General features: G+C 39.7%; 1 pseudogene; it reads left to right on the forward strand.

Annotated features, from left to right (window-relative positions):
- Positions 1 to 4,820: 4,820 nt before the first annotated feature.
- On the forward strand, positions 4,821 to 5,370 carry LOC109450814 (multifunctional methyltransferase subunit TRM112-like protein pseudogene; annotated as a pseudogene).
- The last annotated feature ends 6,296 nt before the right edge of the window (positions 5,371 to 11,666 follow it).

An 11,666-nucleotide genomic window follows, 5' to 3' on the forward strand; every position in this document is an offset into this window, starting at 1 on the left:
TGAACCCATCTCCCAGGACACCAATACTGAGTGTCCTTGTCTGGCATGAGGCCACTGCCCATGCCCAACAAGTACCAGTCAACAGCACTGTCTTAATAATACCTTAGCCTCAACACCCAAGGTTTACGTTGCATTAATCACTTAATAAAGAAACCTTCACAAGTGCTAATTACTAGCCTAGTCTTCATACTAGGCCCACTTAAAGAGCTGCTATTTTAGAAGCTGTACTGCGTATAGTCACTCAACAAGCATTTATTAAGTGTCTACCATATATAAGACACCCTGCTAGGGCTTTAACATGGCTTATCTGATTTAATGCTTGTGGCAATCCCGTGAAGTGGGCATTATTGCCCTTTGTAAATGAGGAAACAGTTTCAGAGAAGAAAGCTTGTCTAGCTATTCATGCAGCACATTTGCTGAGCACATATTATGTGCTATGTGATGAGGGTCCTGCAGGGGACAGACACGCATGTCCCCACCCTCTTGAAGAGTCTGGTCTAGCCAAGGACGGCAGACACCAAACACATGATTTTACAAACAGTTTATTAAATACATTTGAGACAAGTGCCACGAAAAAAAGTATGAGAAGCTATGTCCTAGTTTAGGGGATCAGAGATGGTTTTCCGGAGGCAATGCATTAGATCTGTAAGGTTAGGAAGAGTTAGCCAGAGGAACGGAGGTGTAAGGAAGGGAGAGAGGGAGGAAGAGCGCGAGCAAAGGCTCAGAGGCAGGAAGGGGCTTTGTGGAAGTGAGGAACTTCCACAAAGTGGAAGAAAGGCAGATGTGACCAGAGCAAAGAGGGTGTGCCATAAAGCACGACAGGGACCAGGTCAGGAAGTGCATCTTGAAGGGTTTATGTGCTCTGTTAAGGAACATACATGTTATCTTTGAGTACAAAAGGAGGCAATGAAATGAAATGATGAGATTTCTCTTGTAAAAACTCCTTCTGGTTGTTGTGGGCACCTACATTGGCGGGAACAAGAGCGGACGTGGGGAAAGATAGAGACGGCTGCCCCAGACATCACCACCATGACTGCTGCTTGTGTTAGAGGGGTGCTGGGGGGGACGAGGAAAAGTGGAGGGATCCAGGAGGTATTTGTCAAGAGAGGTCACTCAAGGTCACATGGAGCTGAGCCGGGGTCAGAAGTTGGCTCTTTCTGATACACAAAAGCTGCTGCTTTCTCTGTGCAAGGGTGAGCAGGGAGCCCACACGTTTTCTCTCCCAGTGCAGTGGCTGGGGAGGCAAAGTTATTACTAATAATGACGAGGAATCCCTTTCTTCCCTATGCAGTGATGGAGCCCCTACGTTATGCTGTGCAATGTGTCAGTCATTCGGGATAGAAACAGAAAACATAGTCACTGCCTTTAAGAGCACACAGCCTAACAAAGTCAGGAGGAATGCAAACAGGGTCCTAAACCAAAACTAAACATGAGGAAGTTGCAGAAGCTCTAGAATTGTATACATTTCTTAGGGTTCTAATTCCAGGGCTACAGCTCTTGACTGTTTGACTACCCAATCCCCATGTCTTTAATGGTCCTGGAATGAGGTTGCATTTTCCTAAATAGACTTAAAATGACATCACTCTCAGACTGGCCTGATTCTCTGTCCTGGCCAAACATTCTACTCCTCAGGAATAATAGTAACACATTTGAAATTATTTTGTTATTTTTTTCCAGTCCAAATGTTCTCCCAAATAATTCACCTTTATGAATTTATTGGTCAATGTTGAAAAACCTTCTCATTGATGAACTTCTTGGTCATGGGGGCAGAAGCTATGCAGTTCAAGAATATGACCGTTATGACCTAAATTTTCTGCATCATTCTTAGTTTCCATGTGTAACAACCATTGTTAGAACATGTACCCCATTTTGGTTTGAAAATAGGATTTACCTCCCAGGAGGGTAGGTAGGGAATTCAGGGTGTGTGTCTCCAATGGAAACTCTGGGGTGCACTTTGAAAAAGAAAGTGTGGGATCCTGCAGACCTCATGGCTTCTAGACTAGGGAATCTCTTGTGGATGCCTTGGGAACTTGGGCTGTGTTCCTTGGGGACCCTCTCTGAGCTGCTATATGAATGGGACCGGGGTGAAAAGGAGGAAATAACAAATGTTGCTTCTGGTACATGATTTGTTTTCAAAGATTGTAAAACCCTGTGTTCTCTGGTCCAAGCCTTGACAAAACAGTTTCACAAGTTAATAGTTAATAAGTAAGAAGAAAGTGAATCAACAAAGCTGTATGTTGGGCCTTCCATCATTTGTCACTGACACGAGCAATTTCGTTGCTGAATTAAATGATAGTTTTCAAATATTGGAAGTTTTGGTGCTCATTTTTTTGTGCTATCACAATGTATTTATTGCTTATAGATACATTTTAAAATTTAATCTGCATTATTAACATTTCTCCATCACTGTTTTGAAAATCTTGATCAGGGATCAAACTGTGGTCCCTGGGCCAAATCTGGTACCCTCCCCTGTTTTTGTAACTAAAGTTTATTGGCACACAGTCTACCCCTTGGTTTTCAATCTTGCCTACGGCAAGCTTTGCACAACTGCAGAGATGAGGAGGTTAGATAGAGACTGTGTGGATGCAAAACAAAATATTTACTATCTGGCCCTTTACAGAATAAAGTATGCCAACCCCAGGTCAACAAAACAATAAATGAAGCCTTGATCTGTAGTGTTTGATTTGTAGTGTTTGCTGATTTGTAGTGTTTGGGGGAAACCAAGAATTTGGATATGGACATGCCTTAGATCTTGAAGTGTTGAGTAGACAGCTGCATATATGAGTCTGGAATGCAGAGGGAGACGCTGGGTGGGGGGTATAAGTTTAGGAATCATCAATAGATAAATGACATTTAAAGGCATGAGGTTAGATTATCCCTCCTATAGAGGGAGTTAGATATGGAAGAGAAAAGTCCGAGGTCTGGGTTTTGGGTCCTGATGTTTAGAAGTGAGGATGCAGCAAAGGTGATCCTGTATTTTTAAAATGAGAAGGCACAAAGATCCCTCATTGTTAAGGAATTTGCAGAAGGGTTAGTTGAAATGATTCAGGTTGTGATTAGATGAAAAGCCCTCTTCATAATCCCGTGGACCCAGGCTGGTGGCCGTGCCTGTAGTGAGGACTCACGTCATGTCACTCTTTCTCAGAGGAGAGATTGTGATATTTGGCAAAATTTGCCCACCTCAATTTTAAATTAAAACGTATGTCATATGGCTTTCCAGTGCGTTCTGTAGTCAAGCAAATAACAACAGGATGTGATAGCCACAGAAACACTGGGTGCTTCTGTAGTTGTCAGGCTAGAAGAACAAGAAGTGAGTGAATAGTATCTTGCTACTCCCCAATGGAGAAACCATGGAGAGCTGTGTCACAAGCACTTAGCACTTCACCTGGCCCATCATAGATTCAATATTAGGTTTCTTCCCTTCTTTTAAGTCTCAGTGTTGTCGTTGGCAGCTGTGTGACCTCAGGAAAATTGCTTAACTTCTCTGAGCCTCTATTTCCTTTTCAGTCATGACTAATTATTCCCACCATAGGGCGTTTGTAAAGATTAAATAATTTTAAATAGCTTAAAGCATGCAGTGAACTGAAAAGTGATATGCAAATCTAAGAGGTGGAAATGACTGGCCTGTCATAAGATGGCTCAATTTCCACAATAATGGATTTTCACACATTGCATAAATAATCAGGATTTCTATATATGCCTCAATGCACTTACTATTTTCAGGACCCAAGCATTCCAAATAAACACAAAGGAACCCCCACTATTATGTTCTATATTTCTTGCTCGCCTAGAGAGTTAGGAGAATGAACCAACCTATCAAACCCCATCATAATGACTGGTTCCTGAGTTGGAAATATAAAACTTAACACGGAATTCTCGGTTTCCAAATCCATCCATGCTGTTTCTCACTGGTGTCTGATCTGCCTTCTCTCTATGCCAGTTGTCAGCTGGAAACTCCCCTGGTCTTCCTCCTCTGCCTCCCTTGAAGTTCAAAAAAGCAAGAGGGAACATGCAGGATGAAAATGATCCTGACTGCACTAGCCTCGATTATTAAGCCATTTTAGCTAATGTAAGGGGTGAGTCCGTTTGGGGTCTAGCCTTGACATTCACAAACCATCTCTGTACAACATTTCCATTACTCAGTAAAGAAATTCTATCCAAGCTCTAAGGATCCTTCTAGCTCTTTGTCTATGGTATTCTGTGACTTAACCTTTTTGGAAACTAGAAGACCATCCCTCTCAGTCTAGTTATTTCAATATCGTTCCCCTAGGTGGCGATGTTTCCTTAAACCCAGACCAAGTTTTCACTGTGGGTGGCAGAGGAGTCAAATTTTATTACCAGGTTTTTCTCCACTGAATGTTCAAAAGAATGTTTCTCCAAAGCCTGTGAAGGAAAGAAGGTACTTTCCTTTTTAACACCTTGGGCAGTTTATGCTGGAAACCAACAGGGCCCTTGTTTAGTGATTTCTCCTGTCTGCAGGGATTGGGAACCCTAATTGGAATTTTGTCTTCTGTGGTTACATACAAGGGGAGCTGGGAGCTGTTGGAACTGGTGGGCCCTAGGGAGGCTTAGGGGGCAGTGGAGATATAACCTAGCCCTGGGCCTGCATGAGCCCTGCGAAACTCCACCCAGAGAGGGGCATCAGATGCCAAGTTTTTGCAGGCCACGCAGGACTAGGAGTTGCTGGATGCATGCATGAGCAAAGACGGCCCTTGCAGAACCAGACTGCTCTACTCATGAAAATCAGAGATGCAAGACAGCAGCATGCAGTTCTGAGCTCGTCTCATGCAGATAGAGAAACTGAGGCCCAGAGCCAGTCAGTTCTCCTGATTCTACCTCCTTGCTAAAATATTACTTTTTGGCGAGAGAGCGTTGCAGCGACATGAAGCTCCTTACCCACAACATGCAGAGCTCGCATGTGCGAGGGTGGCTTCCCCGGGCGCCTCCAGGCCACCGAGGTCCGCATCAACAATGTGGAATTCGACCCGGTCTTCGTGACGTGTATGATACCCAAGATTGAGTGGGAGATGCTTCTGGAAGTGGCTGATCACTTGCGTCTGATCCAGGTGCCCAAAGAGCTGATTCAGGCGAATGAGCAAGATGAGACAATTCTGAGGAAGATCCACCCCGTGCTGCTGGAGGTGGAAGTGTCGGAGGGCACCCTGCAATCGCCGGAGTCTGCACGTATGTTCCCCGTCAGCCGCGGGATCCCCAACACGCTGCTGAGTGCGGAGGAAACTGAGACTTAATCGAGCCAGGCTCCAGTCTTTCATTCTGTGACCATGCAGCTTCGTTGGTGTACATACTGTTTGTTACTTTTGTCACGTGCATTCCCAATTCTTGACGCAGTGACACACTACACACAGTGTTCTTGAGCTCGGTATATTTATTTTTTTTCATTGAAGGTTCAAAACCATACATACATACATACATACATACATACATACATAAATAACTTTTCACTTAAACATTTCAAATAGACTTTTCCAATGTCTCAGCTAGCACATCTTGTTTAGTTAGCCTGCCGGCCTCCAGGCCTGCCAATCCCCTGCAGTATGCACTGGATAAGACTCCAACAGCTGACCGATTTGTTCAAAGACATCAAACAGAAGATCCACCCAGTAGGGGAGAAGGTCATTTAATGTATATGTTTATTAACCTATATAACAAATCTCATAGTTGGATTTGCTGGTTTGGCTTTTTTTTTTTTTACATTAAAAAAAAATAATGACGAGCATTTATTTAGTGTTTCCTATGGACCAGGCTCTGTGTTAAGCACTCGACATCATTATATCATATAGCAATCCTCCTAACAAAGCTGTGAAGTAGCTATTACTAACCAGTTATTATAGAGGCTCAGAGAGGTTAAGTAACTCACCCAAGGTCACACAGCTGGAAGGAGCAGAACCAGCATTCACACCCTGATTTGCCTAACTCCAGTTTTGATCTTTTAGCTTCCACATTGTGTTTCATGACACTCTTTCATTTATAGGATCTGATATAGAAATGTATTGGAGTCTCTTACTAAAGCACCAGTCACTCTCTCATCCTTTTCTTGTTGTGACATGAAGGCTCAGTGACAATGAGCCAGCTAAGAGCCTAGAGACTTGGCGATGTCAGTGTCACACCTACAGGCTGCTCAGAACATGGACACATGCGGTGACGAGAGATGCTCCTGAAAGCTGTCAGCACCAGAATCCCAGAAACAATTAGAATCTGTGTTTGGAAGTTTTTCCTATTACCTGTAAAGGTAAGGATAACTGGCAGCCCTGGGGCCTGAGGAAACAATGTAATAATGGAAGCAGAATAATGAGCGCCTTCGGTGCCTTTCACTGAGCCAAGCGTTTTATATGTATCATTTCATTTGGGCCTCATGACAGTGTTGCCGCAGGGACTACTCTGTCCCCACTTCACAGGGGACATTGTCTCAAATGCAGCAAGTTGTCCTAAAGAAACTGGTGCCAGACACAAATGGTCTTCAGAAATCATTGTTCCTGATTTTCCTCACAACAGTGTGAAATTGAAATATCTTATTAAGAGGTAGATGAATAACAGTCAGTGCCCAGAGCAGTAGATACTGTCACAGAAGAAGAGACGAGGATTTCCAGTCTGACAGATTTGAATTCCCAGTTCAACTCCATCCCCTTCTCCCTGTGGGTCCTCGGGCAAATTACCTAACTTCTTCTGCGTCTCAATTTCCTCATCTTTGAAAATGGGATAATATATACATCCCAGGGTGGCTGTGAGTATTAAATGAGATCATGTACGTAAAGGGCCTGGCATAGTTTTTGCAACAAAGTAAGTGTTCAGTAAATGCTAATGATGGTGATGAAAATGGTTGCCCTTAGTGCCGTCCCAGCAAGCTGCCCACCCAGGTCCTTCTTGGTGATCATTGTGAGCCACGTTAGTATCTCTGAACCCATTTAAAGCCCATTTATCTTGAAGGCCCTGCCATGTCTGCTGTTGACAGCTCATTTATCTCTGGGATGACCCGTATACTCCATGTCCCCATTCTATTTTTTTTTAAATTATTTATTTAATTTTAATTAAATGTATTGGGTGATATTGGTTAATAACATTACATAAATTTCACATGTACAACTTTATAACATGACATCTGTGTATGCATATATATATATATATATATATATATATATATATATTTTATTTTTTTTTTATTATTTTTTATTTTATTTTTTTTTTTCCCCCCCCCCGGACTCCAGAATTTAGGAGGTGAATTCTCAGGGTTTAAGGAACCATGGTCTATGACGAGTTTACTACCCATGCCCAGTAAACGTTCAATCAATAATTAAGAGCCAATAAAAATTACAAAAACCAAGAGTAAAAATAAGTATCCTTATATGAGCTTTAGATCTTAAGTTTATATTCACACTGCTAAGAGTCAAGCATGTGTCTAATAAAGATTTTACAAAGGGGCCTGGAGTGGTGTGACCAAAGGAAGAGGGAGGCCCCAGTTCCAGGTCCAGCACCTGGGGGAGGCCAGATGGACAGCCGCCCAGGACAGGGCCAGTGGCCTCACATCTCCTGGTCTGAGAAACATCATGGAAGACACTCGAGTCTAAAGGTATTTCCTATCAGAGAAAAGAGACCAGACATGGAAGAGAGAAAAAGGAAGAGACTTCCCACACGGACCTCCCTCCTGGAATGGAGACTGTGAATCTACAACAGAAAGTCTTCTAAAAAGTGACATCAGGCTGTCTTGAGGATGTTTTAGAAACTAAATGAAAAAGAGCCATAGGAAAGGCCACAAGGACCATCAAATCCCACCTCCATCCACCTGCCACTTTGTCTAAATTCCATCATTAGGATTTCTTTTCTTTGGGTTAACAAACAAGTAAGAGGAAGGTCTGGAAAATTCTTATTCTATGTCTTCAACTTTTAGATTGCCTCTTCTTGATTATAATCATACACAAAAGCAAACAACTTATTGTTTTTTCTCTCTCTTATTACAAAAGAGATCCATATTCATCACAGAATATTTGGAAAAAAGAGATAAGCAAAATTTAGAAAATAAATTCAGCCCATGATGCAATCACCCAGCGATAGCTAGTATTAAAATTTAAGTATTCCCTTCTGCTATTTTCTTTTTCAAAAAAACATTTTTTTCTTGGGAAATTTAATACAACACAATTTAACTACCTTTTCTTTTACAATTTTTTGTTTTTTATTTAGAAAATACAAATTTTTTACAATTTTTTTCTTATTTAGAAAATCTTTTTCTGCGTCATGAAGAATTCTCCCATATTTTCTTCTAAAAGCTTTATATAGTATTGTCTTTCAAATAAGGTTAAGAATCCACCTGAAATTGATTTCTGTCTATGGCATGAGGTAGGGACAAGTTTTATTTTTTCCCCCCAAATAAATATCCAGTTGTACCAAGACCATTTCTCCCCTACTTACTACTCTACAATTTTACTTTTTGTTGAAAAATCAATTGTCTGCATATAGGTGCCTCTCTCTCTGGGTACTCTTGTGTTCCATTGGTTTATGTTTGTTGGACGAGATATGATGGGCTATTTTGTTTTGGGTAACAAGCAACTCCAACATCTCCTGGCTTAACATAATAAAGTTATTTTTTCTTCACTAGCAGGTCACTCATGATGCAGGAGATGTGTCAGGGCAACTGTCCTTCATGAAGTAAGGTGTCTGCACCATTGCGAGCACTCTCCATCCAGAGAAAAGAGACTGGAAATAGCCCATGAGGTTTTCACTGACTCAGCATGAAAATGTCACCCATCGTTCACTTCCTCTTACAGCCCATTTGCCAGAACCAGTCAGAGAGTTATACTTACCAGCAAGGGGCCGTGAAGTGCCATCTTCCATGTGCCTGGAAGGGGAGGATAACTAGATATTGAGAAACACTGGTGATATCTACCTCCATCTCTATTCTTGAATGAAAATGACAGTCTTAATTACTTTACTTTTATTAGTAAGACTCCGTACCTGGTAGAGCAAGTCCTCTAACCCAGTGTTTCCTCTTCAAGAAGGTTCCTTGGTCCTTGGCAATTCCATATAAATTTTAGAAAGTGTTTGTTAAGTTCTTAAAAAATTCTGTTGAGACTTTTATTGAATCCATAACTCAATTTAGGGGGAACTGACATATAAAATATTGAGTGTTACAATTCATTAACATAGAATTGCTCTCACATTTAACCCACATCTTTAATGTTTCTCCATAATGTTTTATAGTGTTTTGCACAGAGGTCTTGCACATCTTTTGTTAGATTTTTCTGTGGGTTTTTGATATTTTTTAAATCTAGTGTAAATGTTATCCTTAATTGTTAAATAAAAGTTTGTGGATGGTGTATAGAAATTTAGCTCAGCTATCAGCGTTGACTTTATATCCAGCAACCTTGTGAAACTTTCTTAAATCAAAAATAATCTGCAGATTCCCATGGATTTTCTATATGGATAATAATATAATCCATAAATAATGACAATTTTATTTATTCCTTTCTGATCCTTATGCCTTTTATTTCTTTCTCTTGCCCTACCCGTGTCCTTGCCTTGCCTCCAGGACACTGTCATAATGGATGTCCTTATTTTGTTCACAGTCTCAAAGGGAACACTTTCAAAGTGTCACTTTTAAATACATTAGTTGTTATAGGTTTCATTGTCGATACTCTTTTCCAGATAACTTCTTTTTAGTTTCTAAGATTTTAAATAAAAAGTGGATGTTGAATTTTAGCAAGGGCTTCTTTCTGCATATATTGAGATGACTATATGATTTTTCCCCCCACTTTGATCTGTTAAGATGGCAAATTACATTGATTTTCTGATGTTAAAGCAACATTTATAGTTGCATCCTGGAATAAGACAGATTTGGACATGATGTGTTTTCCTTTTTTTTTAAAGATTTTATTGGGGAAGGGGAACAGGACTTTTTATTGGGGAACAGTGTGTACTTCCAGGACTTTTTTCCAAGTCAAGTTGTTGTCCTTTCAGTCTTAGTTGTGGAGGGTGCCATTCAGCTGCAAGTTGTCCTTTCAGTCTTAGTTGTGGAGGGCGCAGCTCAGCTCCAGGTCCAGTTGCCGTTGCTAGTTGCAGGGGGTGCAGCCCACCATCCCTTGCGGGACTCAAGGAATCGAACCAGCAACCTTGTGGTTGAGAGCCCACTGGCCCATGTGGGAATCGGACTAGCAGCCTTCAGAGTTAGGAGCACGGAGCTCCAACCACCTGAACCACCGGGCCGGCCCATTCCTTTTTATATATTGCTCCCCTTGGCTTGTTCATATTTTCTTTAGAATTCTTACATGAGTAAAATTGGCCTGTAATTTTCTTTCTCCTACTGTTCTTGTTGGATTCTGGTATCAAGATTACTCAAGCTTTATAAAATATAATGGGTAGTGTTCTTACTTTTTTTTATTTTCTGGAAGAGTTTGTATAAGGTTGTCATTATATTTTCTTTAAATATTTCATAAAATTTGTTTGAAGCCATCAAAGACATTTTATACATGAAAAGTTTATGTTTAATTAAAAACAATTATTTTAATAGCTATGGGGTTATTCAGATTTCTAGATTTCTTTTTTTGTTAGTTTTGGTAAGTACTGTTTTTCTAGGAATTTGTCTAGTTCATCTAAATTTTCAAATTTATTGACATAGAATTATTTATAATATCCTCATATTATTTTGCCAATGTCTGCAATATATGTAATGATGTTCTCTTTTTTCAACACTGACATTAATTATTTGTGCCTTCCCCCTTTATTTTCTTGATCTGTCTCAGCAAAGGTTGATCAATTTTATTAGTCATTTCAAAGAACCAAATTTTGAAAAATATGATATATATGAAAGTTGTTAACAGGGTAGATTCTAAGAGTTCTCATCACAAGGAGAACATTTTTTTTCTTTTTTCTTTTCTTTTCTTTTTTTATTGTATCTATATGAAATGATGGATGTTAGCTAAACATATTGTGGTAATCATTTCACAATATATGTAAATCAAACCATCATGCTGTCTGCCTCAAACTTATACAGTGATGTATGTCAATTATTTCTTAATAAAACTGGAAAAAAACACATTTTTACCTTTTTAATACTGTCTATTGTATTTTTCTGTTTATTAATTTTTGCTTTTGTAAAAAATTTTCTTTCTTCCATATTTTTGGGAGATTATTTTGCTGTTCTTTTTCTAACTTCTCCTTCTAGGAATTCTAAAAAATTATATTAAACCTACTCATTGTATTCTTTTTATATTTGTATTTTCCATTGTTTTGTCTCTTTCTGCTCCATTCTGGGTAACTTCTTCTGATCTATCTTTCAGTTCACTAATTCTTCCTCTACCTGTGTTGAATTTGTTATTAAACACATACGTGAGTTTTTCACTTTGGTTATTGGGTTTTTAAATATTAGAATTCCAGAATTTCTATTTGATTCTTTCCTTAAATTTATGATGCTTTTATTTCAGTGGACAGCTAATATATTTTGTTTTTATCTCTTTGAGCACGATAAGCACTGTTTTACAGTCTTTATGTAAATATCATCTCTTTCATTAATCTTTCCAAGTTTCTCATGGTAGGAGTGGCTCTGAGCAGCAAAGACTCTTTCATGCTCCTATAGTCTTTTCATGACATCTATTATTTTCTTATCTCATTATTTAGATATTTTTCTCCCCTACTAGACTAACAGTTCAAGGTTCATCACA

This window comes from Rhinolophus sinicus, chromosome 14 (assembly GCF_057876585.1).
Source record: "Rhinolophus sinicus isolate RSI-liver-muscle chromosome 14, RSI-T2T, whole genome shotgun sequence".
Classification (NCBI taxonomy): Eukaryota; Metazoa; Chordata; class Mammalia; order Chiroptera; family Rhinolophidae; genus Rhinolophus; species Rhinolophus sinicus.